Below are 12,866 nucleotides of genomic sequence, written 5' to 3'. Positions count from 1 at the left end.
AAGGGGGAAGAAATAATTTGCTTTCTTAAGAGTTAGATTCTCTAAAGGGTAAACTTTCATAAGGGACAAATGAGGAAACAGTTTGGATGTAAGGATGGCTTAATCTGCCCCTGAGCATGAACAGCTAAATACCTTTTCTACAGATGATGAGAAAACCCTAAACTTTCTCTAGATTTGTCTTTAATTTTCCTGACACGTGGTGCTTCAAGATTAAGATTTTTTTAAATGAGATCAGTGTTTGGCGTTTTTAGTAAAACAGTATTTTCAGCATGCTGCTGTAAACTAAGGATGATGTTACAGGTGTGCCAGAGCAGGTGCTAAGGTGTAATTTGATAACTTCCATGTTCCTGTTTTTATTTATTTTTATTTAGCATCCTGAGCTTGCTAACTGCCCGGAGCAGTGTGTGAGGGGATCTCTGTAAAAGGTGTGGTTTTTTCTTTTTTTTAAAATAAAAAGAAACTGCTTTCTCCTCAGTAACTGTCAGTAGTCATTGTTTCTGTTTTTCATTGGTAAGCAGCACTGGCTGGAGCATTCAGATGAGTTTAATATGAATAATAGGGAAATTAGTAAGAGTCTTGACAGTTTCAGTGGCAATATCTGATATGCTTCTAGAAAGTGAAGAGATGCAAGTGCTGTCTGCTGTGTGCTGTGGTTGGAGATGATGCAGTTTTGTTTTGTAGGCAGCTTGTCTTTCAGTGGAGTTTTTTTTTGTTGTTTGGGGTTTTTTCATAATTGTGGGCAGTAGACTGCCTTTTTAAAAGTCAACTTGTTTTGATGTCTCTTGAAATTTTGTGATGAAATCCCCTGACCCACTTAAGGAAGCTTTCCCTCTGTAGCTGGTGTTAGTGGACATACTTTTTTCAGGTCATAATGTGAAGACTTCTGGTAAGTCCACCAGGGCTTTCGAGTGCAATTATTCCCTCCAGTATGTTGCTCTGTGATTTCTTCAGTCCAGATCTATGTCTTTATTTATTTGACTTCTGCTACCATTTTTAAAGGCCTTCTCTTACAGTTTAGTAGACCTCCTTTGGATGATTCACCAGACCACTATGCAAAGTACATGTGCCATGACCTGACATGTTATAGTTCAGTAATAGCATCAAAACTTTGGTAACACAGAACTCATGATTTTGGGGATTAGTAACAATAAATCGTAATAGGAGCTAGGAGCCCAAGAGTAAATTTTAATGTCTCAGAATGTAGTAGTTGAAATAGGGTGATGGTGAGCAGCCAGTCTGATGGAGGAAAGAAAGGTAAATACAAGACTAGAATATATCAGGCCAAGTATTTTTTATGATAGAGATGAAAAATTAATACTGTTGCTTAAGGCGGTGGGAAAATTTTTTATCTGGAATACTGCACAAGTGTGGAACACAAATGCATCAAAAGTGGAACAAACACTAGAAAAGGATATAAGATATTCAGAGTGGAATATAATTAGGTTTAAATTTGCTATGAGAAAACATAGGCTGAAAATTACAGAAAGGTTTTAATCAGAGCAGAATAGGATTGTGAAAGAGTCTTCCAGAAGGAGTAATCAAGACAAAAATCCCCTAACTTATAAAGTTGAATAAGAAGCTGGGGTTTTGTGGTGGTTTTGTTTGTTTGTTGTTTTGTGGTTTACGTTTTTTTTTAAGTAAACGAAGTAATGTGATACCTGGTATGGCAGGAGGTTAAATGCTGACTCAGGAAACCGCTTTGAGAACTGTGTTTTTGTCACATTCTTCTTGTATCATTCGTCAAACTGCTGCCGACCTTTTTGTGGGTTGTAGATTATTATTGATGGAGGAAAAAAAAAAAGGCAGGGGATATCACTGTAGTTTACAAATGAATGGCTCTGAAATTTAGGCATCTCTAATATTTGACCATTTTGCTTCCTGTGCCAAGTTTTGTCAGACCCATGCAGCTGCTGTCTGGTGCCACCTCCCAGGCTGGGGCATCTCCAGGCAGCAGGTTGGGAAACCTGGTTAAATCATGAATCCGTGTTTCAGGCTGAAGCAGGAGGTGGACTGGGTGTGCCTGGATCAAGCATTTGTCTTCACTGAGTCTGTATTATTTTCATCTTCTGTTAAGCATTGCTCTCCCTTGTGTCACCCAACTGTACTCCAGCCAGTGATTAAAATGTGGTGTTCCAGCAGAGTAACAGTGATGGAACAATTTCACATTTTCCTTCCTTGATGAGGCCTTAATTGTGTTAATGGAAGCCCTGACTAATATGGTGTGAATTAATCAGCATGTCTTCTGCTTCTGTCACTGGTGAGTGCTTGTGTGTGAAATGTTTCGTCTCAGGTGGTCCACCATGTTTTCTCAGTTTCAAAAAGTAAGATTTGAAAGTAATACAGCTCTTAAAAAGCAAAGCAAACCTTAAAAAGCTACCAAAAAGAAGAAGAAAAAACAACTTTCTTTGAACAAATAAACTAAGATTGAAACTCCAGATTCTCTTGGTATGTGCATCTTTGGGAGCCATGTTGTGGAAAGTGTGATGTCACGGTGGTGGTCTGCATGCTGCTGAGGGTCACTGATCCGTGGAGTCTTGGACGGCATGGCTAAGCGCTTCACTTCCTCTGTTGAAAAATCTCCTTTCCAAACACATGAGGTAAGTAAGCTTGCTGTAATGGCTGGAAGGTGGAATCTGAATCCTTTTGGTACAGCTGAGCAGAGTTTGGTGAGCATGGAAAGAAAAACTTCAGTCCCCGTAATAGATAGTTATGTATTTTTTTGTACTGTCAGTGGAAATTAAAAAAAAAAACAAATGAAATTAATTTGTGAGAGACAAGTCTCTTTATATATATGAGCAAGACATAATTAAATATTCTGTTCATCTATTTTGAAATAGTAAAAAGAATTTAATGGGTTTTTTTTCTATCAGACTTGACAGAAAATACCATTTACTTGAGTGTCTGAAGTGCAAATAAAAGTTGCTGTATTGACGGTTTTTCTGATTCTGCCTTTCACAATGTTGTTAGGGCTGTGTGGGAAGAGCAGATGTATCAGGTGGCAGCTCACAGGGTATGTAGCATCTTGTTTCCTTCTCTACCTCTGATTGAAAGCTGCCACCGTTGAGGCACTAGGCAAAATTTATTACAGATTGCTTGCCCAAATCCCATTTCCAAAGCATAGCTGATTGTCTTAGTAGAAAGCAGTTATACCGGCAGGTGCTCAGGTGGGCAGTGTTGCTGGAGGCAATGATACAGTGCTGCCTGACTGTGTGCTTGATGAATGTGTACAGGACTTTGCTGTGATCTTTATTTTTTCTGGCAGGGTGAGAGTTAGAGAATTCAACAGTTGTTGGTTGTTGCGTGTTTTTTGTTTTGTTTTGTTTTTAAGTTACTCTGCTTTAGAAGAATGTAGCTAATTAAATTTTTTTGCTGCTAGGGTTTACTATGTATCAGGGCTAAACCACTAGAAGTTTGAATAAGGCAATTAGCTCTGAAGGTTAGGATCAAGAATGGTTATTAGGGCATTGGCTATTCTGCACATTCTTGGCTAAAGAGGATGCCTTCCATTATACACACAGGCAAAACCGTAGGTGTTTTGCAAGAAGAATCGTTGACAGACCTGAGATGCCTGTCAGTTTTATTTGTTGCATCTCCCACTACATGTCCTTATCCTTTTCATGCTCCTGGCAACTCAAGGCCTCTGTTCATTATGTTAACCAATACCTCTTGTTTGTTTCCATGTAGAAGTTAATTGTCAGCATTTCTCCTGTATTAACAGCGTATGTAACCACAGACCCTCTGTGGTTTCTGATGAATTACACAAATTCAGTCTACACAGTAAGATCTTTGCACATGTATATAACTGAAATAATTTGTTTAAAAGTGTCCTGGTAAAAATATTTTTCTGTTTTTATGAGCTGTTACTAGTTTTCATTTTTTGGGAGTAAATAGAAGTTAGTGTTCATTTTTGTAAACCATACTTTATTTTCCCTATCTGAAGTATATAGTCTTCTTGTGTAAATAACTATGTTATCTGTTGAGCGAAAATTACAGCTTTAGTAAAGGTAATCTCAAAAAACATTTTGCACTTTTGTTTTTAACAACACTTTCGTGGATGCATGAAGGGAAAGAAAAAAGAGCTAAATATCTTTTATTATCAGCTCATTTTATCAGGCATAGGAAGCCTTTTATATTAGTAAGTCAAACTTTAGTTTATGGTTTTCAAAAGTTGTTCTGTGATGAATGTTCAAAGAAATGAAAAGTCTGTGTGGAATTAATTTGTGCATTTTATTTTATTTCCAGATTAAGGGGTGGGGGGAGTTAATCAGTGTCCTCCAGCTGCCATTTTTCCTCAGTACTGTCAGTGGAAGGGGCAAAGCCTTGTGCTGTGTATGAGCCTTGAAGACAAACTGTCACCCGTGCCTGGGTGAGGACATGAAGGGCAGTGTGAAGGCATCACTGATGTCCTTGTCACCCTGGACTCCACAGAGCAGAAGGAGCTGTGTAGGGTTCTGTTTCGTGTTCATCAATGATGTCCTTGTTTTGAATGTTAAGTCACTATCTGGTCTGATGTTTTAAAAATTTTTTGCTGGTAAATTACAATGTCCTTGGCCTTTCCCCATGAGACTCAAGGCCTACCTCAAGGCTTCAGGTAGGGTGATACTTGCAAGGAGGCATTCACAGGCTATCTGTACCTTTTTCTGGAATAACATTAGTTCCTTGCTATCCACAGCCTTTTTGCATTGTTTCTAGCCTGCATGTTTTCTACTTGTATATTTTCCTCACGTTTGGATCTGAACAACTCTTCCCTCATAGGAGGTTGGGGCTTTTCATGGCAATTGTGGGCTGTACAGCTGTCACGGTTACCGTGTTGGAGGTGATATTCTTCAGTGAGTATTCATCCCTTGAAAGAGAAAAGGGTATTGTTTAGATCCAACGCAGTTGTGTGTGTTAACCAAGGTACATGGTTGTAGTTATTGGGGAATATGCGAGAGAGTAGATGCCAAATGTCAGCCCATGGAGTTACTGTGCTAGAGAGGGTTTTTCCCTGTGTCTCTTTTTGCAGCCTGGTACAGTTGTGTAAGAGTGATAATGGGAAGCTGGTTCTGTGAACAGCATAGGCTATTCCAGAGGCTGTCACTTGGCTCAGCACTGGTTTTCTGTCACTGTTTAATTTGATGAAAGCCATGGTGAAGATCGGTGGGCTTGGATGCCTGAAATCTAATTTTGCATTTTTGTCATGTTATGTTAACTGGGAAACCCACATAGGTTATCTGGTTTTTCTTTTTCCTTGTTTCTGTGCTGAAAAGGGAAAAATAACTGTGTATTCAGATTTTATCGAAGCAGATTTAGGAATTCTTCTACAGTATAAATTCTGTTGGCTCCTTTGGGAAGATGGTGACAATTCTGAATGTAGACTAATAGTGCTGGAAAAAGCTGTGGAGGTCTTGAAGTTTTCATAATGTTTTTCTTACAGCAGCAGTTGCTGCAGACCAAGAATCGCTGAAAAAATTGGAGAGGTGCTAGAGGAGAAAATAGTGCTGCATGGAGGATAGTATAGGAATCTATGGTTCAAAACAGTACTTTTATTTAACATAGCATAATTAGTTTTTACAGGAAAAAACCTACAATATTTGAACAAGACTAATCAGATTTCGTGCAAGTGGACACTCAGTTTGGTGCAGGCTGATATGAAGTAGCGATGCCATCAAGCTGTGTTTCACAGAGCCTGTGCTTTGCAGAGCAGATTAGTGTTTGTGTTTTCTGTTGGCACAGAGTTGAAACTGGGTTTTGTGTAATGACTTGGTTTGACCTTGGAAAGACTTTCACATTTTTTTTTTTTTTTTTTAATTTGAGATCGCGCTGATACTAGCTGCAAGATGGCAGACTGATTCCTGAGAACGCATGCTGTATACGTTCTGGTTTTCATTTATAGTTTGGTTTGAGACTGCAAGGAACTATTATGATTCTCTACTCTGTAAGGGAATTTGCACATGGTAATTAGGGCTGTTCACCCCAAAACTTGTGAATGACTTAGTGAATGTGTTTCTGAAGGATAGCAAGGCTTTATCCATACATTCTAGTAGATGAAGAGTCTACTACATCCTTTGGTATTTTATTCCAGATTATACTTACTATCCCTCTTAAACCACTTTACCTTTTATTTCTGTGCTGAACACTGATTTCTAGCCACTGAATCCAGTCATGCCTGCTTTTTGTTGTGTTGCTGAGAGATCTGCTCTTTGAGTAATTAATTTACATACATATGTAAAGACCTTCTTTCCCTTCAATAAATTGAGCCAGTTAAGCTCCATTAGGACTACTTTTTTTTATTATTGTTTGTATGACTACAGCACCTGACTGCCTAAGGCTCTGCTTACATTAAGTGTTAAGCCTGGGCTTGAGCTCTAGGCTTTGGCAGCAAGCCTGCTGCACCGCTGCTGTTGAGATTGGAGCCCAACTGCGGCATTCACCTTTCTGTTCGTGTGAGGCAGAGTCCAGGATCAGCTGTGCAGCAGGTCTGGTAGTGCTGCCGTCCAGGTAGTCCTGGAAACCTGCCTTCCAGGAACAGGAGTGACGAGGAGGGTGCCATTTGTTTCTGGAGTTCTCCTGCCTGTGAAGAAGGGATCTGTTCGTGCAGTGTGTTGAGCCAGGGGAGAATTTGGCTTGCCAGGCTCACCCTCTGTGAACTGGTGAATTCAGGGCCTGGGTTATGGGGTGCTCCCCTGAGCTTTAGCAGGCATGGTTCTTGTGAGTGACTGTGCATGCTTTCTGGATGCCTTCTGGATGGGGAGAAAGTCTCCTCTGGCATGCTTAGGATCTGGATATGAACCCAGGAGAGATGACTCCTGACCTCAGACATATGAGAGAGCCTAGCAAGACAGGATATGTCTGGTGCCCCAGCATACTGATAGCTTGATAATCGTCAGTTTTCTGTAAGTGTAAGGGTAGCAGATTTCTTTTATTTATTAAAAAACAAACAAAAAAAAACCCACAAAACAAAAAAACCCCAACAACCATCAAAAAAACCCCAACAAAACACAAAAACCACCAGACAGCAGAGCCTAAACCCATGTCCTTTAGAAGATACAAGTAGGTGATAGAGCTGGCATCCTTTATTGATATAAGGCAGAAGTAGATTTGGTAAGTGCATGGTGAGTGGAAAGGATAGGATATTAAAAGGAGGGTAAAAACTTGTGCTTGATGTGACAGAAAGTGGAACCAGTGAAGAAGGGTGATGTGGTTGGAGGAGACTGGGAAAATGATTTTTGGAGTACTGTGTAAGTAGGACAATATTGCATTAGAGCTAGAGGAAAAGGTGGATTGCAAAGCTTATGTTCCAGACCAGAAGTTTTATGGTTTACTAAATGTCATAATATCAATGTCCTGCTTTGAAAACATTCTTAATAGGCTTATGGACCTGTGTTCGTCTCTAAACTTCTGCTTTTGGTTGCTGATAACTGTAAATTACCCTTTTCCACCCCACGTGTCAGTTTGAGCAATAGGTAATGAGACTTCCTCCTGGGAGGAGACAGGATGCCTTCTGGGCTTGAATATCTTTCCTGTTCCTAGCTTATATGTATGTAAATTAAAAAATATTGATTTTGGATGGTAGCTCTTGAGATACAAAGATAACCTCAAATGGTGTTTTCATTGTGTGATCCCATCTGATACAACACATGGGATGCCGGGGTTAAGTCTCCTCCCCAGCTTCTGGCATCTTTCTTCAGTCTTTCTTTGAGAAGATAAACAGTGATGCTGACAGGTTACTTATGCGGAGGCATTCACATTGCCTTAAGGTATCCTCACCTGATGAATTCAGGGCCATCCAAGGAATTAGGAGAGACTCCCTTGGCTCCCACATTAGACTTTTCTGTTTTCTTTTTTAAAATCAGAAAAAAAAGAAAAAAAAAAGAAAAAAAGAAGTGTCTTTCAGATTACACACTGTCTTTCAAAAAAAAAAAGTTTCTTCCATTTTTTAGTGAGGACAGGTTGCTGCTGGATTTCAGATTGAGGGACATCCTGTACCTCCACTGCTTTCTATCCTTAGAAGAGTTATGAAGTGCTGGTCTACAGCAAACTTGCCACTGCAGTGCGAGTGCACAGTAAGTAAATGCTTCATGCCTGCTAACAAAGTACTAAATCATTATTTTTTCTGAATCTTGCTATCAAGGACATTATAAAAGCAGAGTGGGAATTCCCAGCCAAAGGCAGCCATTTCAGTTGGTAGCTTACAAGATCCTACAGACATCAAAAAGTAAATGAGGTTCCCCGCTCCAGTTACAGCAACAGCCATAGAGCTTCAAAGAGGTCACAGGTGTGGAAATTGGAGGACTTTTAATGGAGACTGAGATAAAAAGGGTTTCTCTAAAGCCTTGGATGTAAGTTTCTGATCTAAAGAGTGGTGAGTAATGCAATTGCTAGGAGGTATCTTTGGCTTTGCCTGGAGCATACTAACAAGCAATCAGATCGCTTGCCCACAGCCAAACTGTTTTTCCCTTTCCACTCTTTAGAATAATAAAAGCATTACACACAAACCCTGCTGTTAATGCAACATGTGGGTGAAGTTCCAGGCTATTGTGTATAAAACTCAGTCTTAATTCCAGCAGTAATTACAACTTGTTCCCCTCTCCCCTGCTGTATGGTGACACCACAGGAAGTGATGCAAAGTTCTCTGTTTGTGCATGTGTTAACTTAAGCTGAGTGTAGGAACAGAGTCTCTAATATCTTGATTATTTTTTTTCTTTTCCTGTCAAAGTCTTAGCTGTAATGCTGTGCAACTGGAAACTTTTAGCATTTAACTTCAATGTTTTGTCTGTCTTCAGTGCTGTTAGGAGCTGGTTCTACTGCTTACGGATATTTTGCTTCTTTTCTGTTTATAATGCAATCTGACGTTTGTTTTTGTCTTTCTCTTGAGGCTGATTTTGTTCAAATTAGAGATTTCCTTGCAACACATGTTTTCTCATTTTCTCGTCTACAGTTTTTGAGACCATCAGCAGTTTAGGCTATGAGGTCCTGCCCTTGTCTATACTTGATAGAAAAAGCATAGTGAATACCACTAAAAATTCGTCATTTGCTGCCAGCTATCTGTGGTAACCTTGATATCTCCTGTTTGAACAGAAGGGATCCAGCAATTATTGCTGAATATAAAAGTTTTTAGCATTGCCTTTGTATGCAGGGTGTGAGAAAGTCCAAGGCTTTTTATTTATGCTGGTATATTACAGCATATAATTGCATCCATCTTTTGATCTGTGGTATGAATTAGTTCCACTGGAGACATGTTTTCTATTTTTAAATTGGTTGTCTTGAACTAAGTTCTTGAAACATTCTGCTTTTTGGTCTTGTTTTTGTGTAGATTTTCCATATTGTGCTGGGTTTAATAAAATTGTTGACATGTTGATTTTTGAGGGTTTTTTCTTTACTCTCTTTTTTCTCTGTTTTGTATAAATCTCTTGATGTTTTATGTTACAGTGTTGTACTTATCCAGATTGAGTTTGTAAGTTATCTCATGATATCTGAGCTTTTCATAGTTTGGAAACATTTGATGGTGAAGTGCTGTTAACCAGCATTAGAAAGGGAGAGTGGAGATTTGGAGGCCTTAAGCACTCTGTTTCCGTACTTGACTGAACACTCTGTGTTCAGTGATGGCTACAGTGGAAGCCCAGGGCTCCATCCATGGTCAGCAGGGACAGAGACACATCTTGAAACTTGGATCATAGGTGGGATGATCTCTGCAGGACCTTGTTTTTCTCCAGTGATCAGCAGCCGAGTCTAAATTCCGAATTTGAGTGCGTAAATTGCAAATCTGAGGTTAAATGGGATTACAGAGGCCCAGGTGACTCTTCCAAGGAGTGTCATATTCTCGTTGTCTTTTCTGTGGTTCTTGTGATGCTACAAAAAATGTGAGCTGTGCTGTCAGCAACTAGGGCTGCTGTCCTTATACCCGAGTAGCACTGCAGCGTTTTCTTGTGTTTCCCAACCGAAAAAGTAATTTGCTGTTCTCTTTTATTATGCTTGATGATATTTTCACCTGGTCTGTACAGCAGCTTCTGTGGTAGAGCCCTGGTCTGTGACTAGGGCTCCTATGTGCCTTAAAAGTAGTAAACAAAATGGCACATACCAAGCTTGGCAGAGCAGGAAAATGCCAGAAATTCCAAGCATTTGTTTCATGCTCCATCCATGAGATGGTCCTCCTTGAGTTGAGACCCTTGCCTTGTCCTTCCAGTGGTTGTCATGGGTGTTGATATTGCATTTGTGCATGCATTTTTCTTCCTTTGCAGTGGTTCTGATTGGGGTGTGTGCTTGCTGGGTTTTTTTTAATCAGTTCATGTTGATTCTTATCATCTGTTTGTATAATAGTTTGGGGTTGATGTAATCATTGTTACATGTATTTCATTAAGAGCTGTATGTGTGTGTGTACTTAGGTGTTTGCATAATTCATGAAGTCAAGTATGTTCACATACCCCTTGTTAGCACATGAGTGTGTGTAGTAAGTTAGTTCTTCTCTTCTTTGTATCTGGTTCATTGGGAAAAGCTCACTGTATTTATTTGGCATGTATATATGTAAAAAACCCACAAGCTCTACCATTTATTTTCTTTCTTCTACGCCCACCCTAAAAACATAAAGAAAAACACACTCTTCTGCTAGGGTTCTAGGATAGTTTATTTTTTCATTCAGCCATTAGTTTATTCGTTCAGGAGTTGTACACTGGAAAAAAAGTGCATCCATTAGACAGTGAGGGCTTTATTTATGAGGGGGGTGGTGTTTCAAAGGGGAGGCTGTCAAGTCCCGAAAGAGCCTTTCATGGTGTATTCTCAGCGTGCTTCTGAGGCCACTGCTCTGCTCATCAGGAGGAGAGGCAGAAATGTGGGCTTTACAGAGCAACTGTGTGTTTCACTGGTCCCTGCGCTCACTGACGTTTATTTACATATTGGGAGAGTAAATGGGTAGAACAGATGGCAACCAGACATTTGGTGGTTCTGTTCCCGTATGCTCCTCAGGGGTCTTGCATTCAGTTTTTGCAAAAACCTTGTCCTATAGCGAGGAGAAAAAACCCAGGAGCCTGTTCATAACTATGAAATGCTTGTTGGGTTTTTGCTATAGTGACAGATTAAAGCGTTTATTAAAATGTGAAATAATTACAAGGTTTGTTGTAGAAGTCCAGATACTTGTTCTTAGGATAAGTCCATTGGTGTGTCTGTCTCTGTCTTTTTATTATTATCTCTTATTTTCACTACTGGAATGAATGCATTTAGATTTGAAGCTGGCGATCTCTTCCTTCTACAAACTGAGTATGAAAAATACAGGTTTCTCTATACGGATCTTGGATACCTTTTTGGCCTTTTCTGCAAATATTGTAACTGATTTTGTGCTCTTGTGAAAATAGACTATCTGAAAATTTTTCAGGATTTTCTAGGGTATTTAATATGTGTTTCTTCACTATTTACAGTTATGAAGGAGATTTATTTCCATACCAAGCTGCATTTTTTTCTTACTTTCTTTGTACACACTGGAATGTTGTAGCAGGGCTGCTCCAGAGTGCTGGGCAGCTTGCTTTAGTGGTTTGAGTTGTTGTTTGGGTTTTTTTTCCGATGTGTGCATGTTGTTTGTTTTAGAGAAGTAATAATTAAAGCACTTCTTCTGAGTAAAACTGTAATATAAAATACACATTTTGAAAATAAGTTAAAAGGGGCAATGCAGGTCGGGTTTTGAACACGTAAAATTCTCAACCTGCACATTTCATTGTTCCTGTAAAGCAGCCAGGTGTTTCTTGGTACAGTGGGGAGAAATTAAATGAAAATTGAAGAGCTTGACCTTTTGCATGCCAAATCAGCAGCTCTAACAGTTTGTGACATGATGACTTACTGGTAAACACATGAAACTGCCTAGCATTTGTAGGAGAACCTGTCAAATAATGTAAATACCAGACCTCAGTCTCACCTACCACGTGAAATCTCCTAGTATTAGATGAAGTCTGTAAAGCAAACCTTTCTATAATAAACTGTCCTGTAATAGAAGGTCAATGCTGAACTAGTTAGCTTTGAACCAAGATAGTTTTCAAAAGTAAAAGTAGAATTACAGATCTTCCATGAGTAAATCAACTCAGGTTTCACAAAGTATTTTCTAGTGTCCCTCTTATTAAATAATGTCTTTTAAAAAGGCAAAACTAGAAAGCCATGTCCTGCTCTGCAGGGAGGCTTACCATAGTAAATAGTAGCACAGAAAGCGAAAATGTCAAGAAAGAAATGCTATCTTCTTGAGACGCATTTAGAAGGTTGATCGTTAACAAAAAGTAAAGTGGAAATTTGCTGCTTTTCTGTAAGCCATGCTGCACGAATAATATGTTGGATTAATTTAAATGAAGGTAATTGCTGAATTGTAAATTTTTGGCAGTACATTCCACAACCCATGTGAAATACAGAAAATTATTTTGAAGTTAGACTTTTTAGCCAGAGCGTATTGATAGTGTGCGTGGTTAATGAAGCTGCTACGTCTTGCTTAATAAGTGACAATGTTTCTCTGATGCATGCAGCAGTTCTCTTAAATACTTTGTAAGGCACTTTGGAATCCTTTGAGATAAAAATTAAATACAAGCCTGTTACTAAATAGGACATAACTTCCTTTTTTTTTTTTTTTTAATTTTTATATAGGGTATTGCTGGTTTTATGAAATATATATCTGAACTGAGCCCACCATCGCAGTGCAATTACTGAGTAAAGTAGATACTCTTTGCTTTTTTTCCCCTGATAAAATAACATAGTTTAAATATCTTTTGCAGTGGTTTGTAGCCAGATGCAAAGTCAGCTAAAAAAGATTTCTTCAGAAAGATTTCTTTTCTACATCATTATGTAACTAAAAGTAGCTGCTGTAAATACTGCAGAATTTCATGGCAGTCTTGAAAGCCATGGCTTCTGTGTCCTGGTTC

The 12,866-nt window shown here is 39.1% G+C and overlaps 1 protein-coding gene across 2 annotated transcripts in view; it reads left to right on the top strand.

Moving 5' to 3' along the window:
• Positions 1-12,866, top strand: part of EIF2B3 (eukaryotic translation initiation factor 2B subunit gamma) — a 102,778-nt gene that overhangs the window by 5,281 nt on the left and 84,631 nt on the right. The window lies entirely within an intron of this gene.

The sequence above is a fragment of the Leptosomus discolor genome, chromosome 3, assembly GCF_034619465.1.
Source record: "Leptosomus discolor isolate bLepDis1 chromosome 3, bLepDis1.hap2, whole genome shotgun sequence".
NCBI lineage: Eukaryota > Metazoa > Chordata > Aves > Leptosomiformes > Leptosomidae > Leptosomus > Leptosomus discolor.
The sequence above is the reverse complement of the archived record's forward strand: the minus strand, read 5'-3'. Positions and strand labels throughout refer to the sequence as shown.